The following is an 8,594-nucleotide window of genomic DNA, read 5'->3' on the forward strand; positions in this document are numbered from 1 at the left end:
AGAATTTAACCGTGTCCCCCGCAGCATATGAGAGACCGCCATCCCCTTCGGTAAGGGCAAGCGACTCAAAGCTGGGGGCTGACATATGTTACTTCAAGCGTGACCGAGCCCAGTCCGTGGACACCACCAACTTTTGACTTTGACAAACTTTCCGTCTGTACATTCACACTATCTAATTCGTCTGCACCTCTGCATATGAGATATGACCCTTCGGAAGTCGAGGACACTCAGAAGGCTGGGGCCTACACTATGTTACTCACGCGTGACGAGCACGATGCCGTAGACACCCAATTTGTGGACTTCTTGACAAAAGGTTCTTCTCTCGGCAGCAAGCCGGCCTCTCGAGACGTTTCACGAGCATCCCTCCGAAGGGGACGACTTTAGAAAGCCTGGGCTGACATAGTGTTAATCAGCGTGACGAGCCGAGTCCGTAGACAACCAAAGATGTGGTACTTTCGAGAAGTTTTTGGAAGAAATTATTAAACACAGAATTGAACCGTGTCCCCCGGCAGCATGATGAGAGACCAGCCCCATGGGGCCCATTCGGAATGGCGACGACTCAGTAAGGCTGGGCTGACAGTAGGTTAACAACTCCGTAGGTGACAGCGCGTCCGCGTAGACAACAGACTCGTTGACTTTGGACAACTATTTCCGTTGTGACATTCAATCACAGTCTTAATTGTGTGGCACCTGGTCACATATGAGAATGACCCTTCGGAAAGGGAGGCGACCGTCAGCAAAGGGCTGGGGCTGGACATATGCGTTACTTCAGTCGTGACGAGCCGAGTTCCGTAGACACACCATTGTGGACTTTGAAAAATATAATTTTCGTCGCAGCAAGCGGGCCTCGAGACTCGATAACGAGGCATCCCGTTCCGAAGGGAGCGGGACTTAGAAGCCTAGGGCTTGACATATCGTGTACTTCAGGTGACGAGCCGAGTTCCGTAGACAGCGACAAAACTGTTTGCTGGACTTTCGAGAAAATTTTTGCGAAATATTAAAACACGCAGAAATTTAACCCGTGGTCCCGGCCGCAATATGAGAGACCGCCCAGTGGGCGGCCCGGTCGGAAGGGAGCGACTCGAGGAAGGCTGGGGGCGTACCATATGTTCACTCAGCGTGACGAGCCCAGTCGCGCGTAACACCAAACTTGTGTAGTACTTTTGGACAAACTTTTCCGTTGGTGACATTCACGAGCTCAGTCGCTAAGTGGTGTGGCACCGGTACTCAAGCGATAGAGACGGAGTGACCTTCGGAAGGGAGCGACTCGAGAAGGCTGGGGCTGAATATGAACTCAGACGTGTATGACCGAGTCCGTAGAACACCCAATTTGCTGACGTATTGTACAAATTTGTATCGCGCAGCAAGCGGCCGGAAGACGTTTAACGAAGGCAAATTCCCTCCGATAGGAGCGAGCTATAGAGCCTGGCTGACATATGTTTAACTACAGCGTACGAGCCGATGCGTAACACCAAAACTTTCTGTGGACTTTACGAGAAAAATGTTTTGGGAAATTGATGGTGAACAACGCAACAAATATTAACCGTGTCCCCGCGCAAGCATTGATGCAGAACGGGCCCATGGCTGGCCCTCGGAAGGGAGCTGAGCTCAGTAGGCGTGGGCTACATAGTACTCACGTCACGAAGCCCAGTCCGTAGACACCAAACTTGTGACTTTGACAAACTTTCCCTTGTACACAACACTAGTCTTAATTTTGGATGCAGTCGGACCTCAGCATATGAGAGATACCGCTATCGAAGGAGCGACTCAGAAGGTTGGGGCTAACAGTATGTTACTCAGCGTGACGACCAGAGTCCGTAACACACCAATTGCTTGACTTTTCAGGACAACAAATTTTGGTCGCAGCACGGCCTCGGAGACATTTGAACAGCATCCCTCCGAAGGAGCGACTTAGATAGCCTGGGCTGACATATGTTACTCAGCCGTGACGACAGCCGAGTCCGTAGACGACCAAATTTTTGACTTCGAGAAAATTTTGGAAATTATTAAACACAGAATTTAACCGTCCCCGGCAGCATATGACGAGGATACGCCATTCGGCCCTTGCGGAAGGGAGCGACTCAGAGGCTGGGGCTGACATATGTTCCTCAGCGTGACGAAGCCGCAGTCCGTAACACCAAAACTTTGTGCACTTTGGACAAACTTTTTCCTTTGACATTACACATATCTTAATGGTGTTCACCTCAGCATATGAGAGATGAGACCCTTCGGAAGAGCGATCAAAGCTGGGGCTGACATATGTTACAGTCAGCGTGACGACGATCCGTATGACACCCAATTTGTGGACTTTTGACAAAAATTTTTCGTTCGCAGCAAGCAGGCCTCGGAGACGTTTTAACCGAGGCATCCCTTCCAAGGGAGCGACTAGAAGCTGGGGCTGACATATTTACGTCAGCGTGACGAGCCGAGTCCGTAGACACCAAATTTGTGGACTTTCGAGAAAATTTTTGGAAATTATTATTAAACACAGAATTTAAACCGTGTCCCCGGCAGCATATGAGAGACCGCCCATGGCGGCCCTTCGGAAGGGAGCGACTCAGAAGGCTGGGGCTGACATATGTTATCAGCGTGACGAGCCCAGTCCGTAGACACCAAACTTGTGGACTTTGGACAAACTTTTCCGTTTGTGACATTCACAACTAGTCTTAATGGTGTGGCACCTCAGCATATGAGAGATGACCCTTCGGAAGGACGACTCAGAAGGCTTGGGGCTGACATATGACTCAGACGTGACGAGCCAGTCCTAACACCCAATTCTGTGGACTTTTGACAAAATTTTTCGCTCGCAGCAAGCGGCTCGGACGACGTTTAACGAGGCATCCCTTCCGAAGAGGAGCGACTTAGAAGCCTGGGGCTGACATATGTTACTCAGCGTGACGAGCCGAGTCCGTATACACCAAATTTGTGGACTTTCGAGAAAATTTTGGGAAATTATAAAACACAGAATTTACCGTGTCCCCGGCAGCATATGAGAGACCCCCATGGCGCCCCTTCGAAGGAGCGACTCAGAAGGCTGGGATCATATGTTACCAGCGTGACAGCCGAGTCCGTAGACACCCAAACTTGTGGACTTTGGACAAACTTTCCGTTGTGACATTCACACTATCTTAATGTGTGGCACCTCAGCATATGAGAGATGACCCTTCGGACACGGAGCGAACTCAGAGCTCTGACATATGTTACTAGGGCGTGACGAGCCTGAGTCCTAGACACCCAATTGTGGACTTTGACAAATTTTCGTCGCAGCAAGCGGCCTGGAGACGTTTAACAGGCATCCCTTCCGAAGGGAGCGACTTAGAAGCCTGGGCTGACAATGTTACTCAGCGTGACGAGTCCGAGTCCGTAGACACCAAATTGTGGACTTTCGAGAAAAATTTTTGGAATTAATTAAAAACACAGAATTTAACCGTGTCCCCGGCAGCATGTGAGACTCCTGCCCCATGCGGCCCTTTCGGAAAGGAAGCGAACTCAGAAGGCTTGGGGCTGACATATATTACTCAGCGCTGACGAGCCAGTCCTAGACACCAAACTTGTGGACTTTGGACCAAACTTTTCCGTTTGTGACATTCACACTAGTCTTAATGTCATGTTCGCACCCTCAGGTTATATGAGAGCATGACCCTTCACGAAGGAAGAGCGACTCAGAAGGCTGGGGCTGACATATGTTACTACAGCGTGACCGAGCCGACCGTCGTAGACACCCAATTTGTGACTTTGAACAAAATTTTTCGTCCAGAAGCGGAGCCCATCGAGAGTTTACACGCATGCCCTTCCGAAGGAGCGACTTAGAAGCTGGGGCTGACATATGTTACTACAGCGTGACGAGCCGAGTCGTAGACACCAAATTGTGGACTTCGAGAAAATTTTTTGGAAATTATTCAAAACACAGATTTAACCGTGTCCCCCGCAGCATATGAGACGCCCCATGCGGCCTTCGGAAGGGAGCGATTCAGAAGCTGGGCTACATATTTACTCAGTGCGTGACGAGCCGAGTCCCAGTGACACCAGAACTTGTGGACTTTGGACAAAACTTTTCCGCTGTTGACTATTCACACTATTCTTAATGTGTTGCACCAATCTGCATATGAAGATGACCTTGCCAAGGGAGCGACTCAGAAAGGCTGGGCTGACAATATGTACTAAGCGTGACGAGCTCGGAGTCCGTATACACCCAATTTTGTGGAACTTTTGACAAAATTTTCGTCCAGCAAAGCGTGCCTCGGAGACGTTTAACGCAAGGCATCCCCCTTCCGAAAGGAGCGACTTAGAAGCCTGGGGCTGACAAATGTTACTCAGCGTGACGAGCGAGTCCGTAACACCAAATTTGTGCGACTTTCGAAAAATTTTGTGGAAATTATTAAACACAGAATTTTAACCGGTCCCCCGCACATATGAGAGACGCCCATGGGCGGCCCTTCGAAGGAGCGACTCAGAACTGGCGGCTGACATATGTTCGTTCAGCCTGACGAGCCCAGTCGTGACACCAAACTTTAGACTTTGGACATAACTTTTCCGTTGTGACATTCACACTAGTCTTAATGGTGTGGCACCTCAGCATATGAGAGATGACCCTTCGCGAAGGCGAGCGACTCAGAAAGGCTGGGCTGACATATTACTCAGCGTGACGAGCCCGAGTCGCGTAGACACCCCAATTGTGGACTTTTGACTAAAATTTTTCGTCAGCCAAGCGGGCCTCGGAGACGTTTAACGAGGCATCCCTTCCGAAGGAGCGACTTTAGGAACCTGGGCTGACATATGTCTTACTCGACGAGCCGGAGCGAGTCTCCGTTAGACACCAAATTGTGTGGTTTTCGTATAAAATTTTTGGGAAATTATTAAAACACAATATTAACCGTTCCCCCCGGCAGCATATGTAGAGACCCATGGCGGCCCTTCGGAAGGGAGCGACTTCCAGAAGCTGGGGCTGACATATGTTACTCAGCGTGACGAGCCCCAGTCCGTAGACACCAAACTTGTGGATCTTTGGACAGAACTTTTTCCGTTGTGACATTCACACTAGTCTTAATGGTTGTCACCTCGATGTCATATGAAGATGACCCTTCGAAGGGACTCAGAAGGCTGGGCTGAACATATGTTACTCAGCGTGACGAGCCCGAGTCCTAGACACCCAACTTGTGGACTTTGACAAAATCTTTTCCTTGTCCAGCATTATTCTGGCCTCAATCGATTACGCTCTCTAGAGAGGCAGTCTCTTCCGAAAGGGCAGCGATGACGCTCACAGAGACCTGCGTGGCTGACATATGTTACTCAGCTGACGAGCCGAGTCCGAGACACAATTTGGTGACTTTGAGAAAAATTTTCGGGAAAATTATAAACAAGAATTTAACCGGCCCCGCAGATATGTAGACCGCCATGGCACCCTTCGAAGGGAGCGACTCAGAAGGCTGGGCTGAACATATGTTTCATCAGCTTGACAGCCCGAGCCGAGACACCGTAACACGTGGACTTTAGACAAACTTATTCCGTTGGAAATTACACTATCATAATGTGTTGGCCCACCTCAGCAGTATGAGAGATACCCTTCGGAAGAGCACTCAAGAAGGCTGTGAGCTGACATCATGTAAGCTTCACTACGACCGATCCATAGACACCAGATTTTGACAATTTTGACAATTATTTCGTACCATGCAGCGGGCCTCTGGAGACTTGAAGAAAGCATCCCTTCCGGAAGGGAGCGTACTCAGAATGCCTGGCTGACGATATGTTACTTCACGTGACGAGCCGAGTCCATAGACACCAAATTTGGGACTTTCGAGGAAAATTTTTGTGGAAATAGCAAAACACAAATTTAACGACCTTGTCCGCCCGCAGCATACTGTAACGACCGCCATGGGGCCTTCAGGAAGCGATCGACTCTAAAGCTGGGCTGACAATAGTACTCAAGCTGACGAGCCGAGTGCCGATGGACACCCAAACTTTGTGGACTTTGGACAAACCTTTCCGATGTGACAATTCACACTAGTTCTTCAATGTGTGGACCTCACATTATGAAGATGACCCTTCGGAAGGGAGTCGACTCCAGAAGGCTGGGCTCACCATATGTTACTGCAGCGTGACTAGACCGAGTCCGTAGACACCCAATTTGTGACTTTTGGAACAAAATTTTTCGTCGCAGCAAGCGGCTCGGAAACGTTTAACGAGCCTCCCTTCCGAAGGGAGCGACTTAGAAGCCTTGGGCTGACATATGTTACTCACGTGACGAGCCGAGTCCGTAGACACCAAATTTGTGGACTTTCGAGAAAATTTTTGGGAAATTATTAAAACACAGAATTTAACCGTGTCCCCCCGGCAGCATAATGAGAGACCGCCCATGGGCGGCCCTTCGGAAGGGAGCGATTCAGAGGTGGGGCTGAACCAAAATGTTTTACTTCAAGCGTGACGAGCCGCCAGTCCGTAGACACCAAACTTGTGGACTTTGGACAAACTTTCCGTGTACATGTCCACACACTAGTCTATAAATGGTGTTGGCACTCTCAGCCATATGAAGATGACCCTTCGAAGAGCGACTCAGAAGGCTGGGCACATATGTTACTCAGCGTGACGAGCCGAGTCCGTAGACACCCACATTTGTGACTTTTGACAAAATTTTCGTCCAGCAAGCGCGGCCTCGAACGTAACACTGCATCCCTTCGTAGGAGCGACTAGAAAGCCTGGCTGACATATTATGCTCAGCTTGACACGATTTCCAGACACCAAATTTGTGACTTTCGACGGAAAATTTTGGAAATTGATTAAAACACAGAATCCTTAACGGTCCCCGGCAGTCATATGAGAGACCGCCCATGGCCCCTCGAAGAGCGACTCAGAAGCGGGGCTGACATATGCTTACTCACTTGACGGCCCAGTCCGTAGACACCAAACTTGTGACTTTGGACAAACTTTTCGTTTGACATTCACACCTATCTTAATGGTTGTGCCACCTCAGCATATAGAGATGACCCTTCGGAAGAGCGACTCAGAAGGCTGGGGCTACATATTACTCAGCGTACAACCGAAGTCCAGTATACACCCAATTTGTGACTTTTGACAAAATTTTGTCGTCGCAGCAAATGCGGCCTCGAGACGTTAACGATGGCATCCCTTCGAAGGAGCGACGTAGAGAACCTGGGGCTGACATATTACTTCAGCGTGACGAAGCCGACGTCCGTAACACCAAATTGACTCGAGAAAATTTTTGGGAATTATTCAAACACAGAATTTAACCGTGTCCCCCGGCAGCATATGAGAGACCGCCCATGCGACCCTCCCCGGAAGGATGACTCAGAAGGCTGGGACTACATATCGTTACTCAGCGTGACAGCCGAGTCCTGTGGACACCAAACTGTGGGACCTTTGACAAACTTTTCCTGTGACATTCACCACTGTCTTAATGTGTCACCTCCGCATTCATGAAGATGACCCTTCGGAAGGAGCGACACTCAGAAGGCATGGCTACATAGATTACTCAGCTGACGAGCCGAGTCCGTAGACACCCAACTTGCTGGAACTTATTGACAAAATCTTTTCTCCAGCAAGCGGAAAAACTCGGAGACTTAAACGAGACTCCTTCCGAAGGACGACTTAGAAGCCTGGGGCTGACATATGTTATCCTCAGCTGTACGAGCCGATCCAGTAAGACACCAAATTTGTGACTTTCGAGAAAATTTTTCGCGAAATTATTAAAACACAGAATCGTTAACCTGTGTCCCCGCAGCATATGAGAATCGCCCATGCGTCCCTTCGGAAGGGAGCGACTCAGAAGGGGGGTACTATTTACTCAGCACGAGCGAGTCCGTGGACACCAAACTTTGGACTTTGACCAAACTCTTTCCTCTGTACATTCACACTAGTCTAATGGATGTGCCACCTCTTGCATATGAGAGATGACCCCTTCGAATGACACTCAGAAGCTGGCTGACATATGTTACTCAGCGTACGAGGAGCCGAGTCCGTAGACACCCAATTTGTGGACTTTTGACAAAATTTTTCGTCGCAGCAAGCGGGCCTCGGAGACGTTTAACGAGGCATCCCTTCCGAAGGGAGCGACTTAGAAGCCTGGGGCTGACATATGTTACTCAGCGTGACGAGCCGAGTCCGTAGACACCAAATTTGTGGACTTTCGAGAAAATTTTTGGGAAATTATTAAAACACAGAATTTAACCGTGTCCCCCGGCAGCATATGAGAGACGGCCCATGGCGGCCCTTCGGAAGGGAGCGACTCAGAAGGCTGGGGCTGACATATGTTACTCAGCGTGACGAGCCGAGTCCGTAGACACCAAACTTGTGGACTTTGGACAAACTTTTCCGTTGTGACATTCACACTAGTCTTAATGGTGTGGCACCTCAGCATATGAGAGATGACCCTTCGGAAGGGAGCGACTCAGAAGGCTGGGGCTGACATATGTTACTCAGCGTGACGAGCCGAGTCCGTAGACACCAAACTTGTGGACTTTGGACAAACTCTTCCCTTGTGGCACAGACATTGCACCCAGCAAGCAGAGCTAGCCACCCAGCGAACCGCCGGCGCCCCCCCCCCCCCCCCCCCACGCATCGCCCCCCGCACACAGAGCAAC

At 49.8% G+C, this 8,594-nt stretch overlaps 1 protein-coding gene across 3 annotated transcripts in view; it reads left to right on the forward strand.

Annotated features, from left to right (window-relative positions):
• Positions 1-8,594, forward strand: part of kiaa0753 (KIAA0753 ortholog) — a 30,513-nt gene that overhangs the window by 9,625 nt on the left and 12,294 nt on the right. The gene's annotated exons all lie outside the window — the stretch shown is intronic.

This window comes from Seriola dumerili, unplaced genomic scaffold, assembly GCF_002260705.1.
Source record: "Seriola dumerili isolate Sdu_G_001 unplaced genomic scaffold, Sdu_1.0 BDQW01000330.1, whole genome shotgun sequence".
In the NCBI taxonomy this organism is placed as follows: domain Eukaryota; kingdom Metazoa; phylum Chordata; class Actinopteri; order Carangiformes; family Carangidae; genus Seriola; species Seriola dumerili.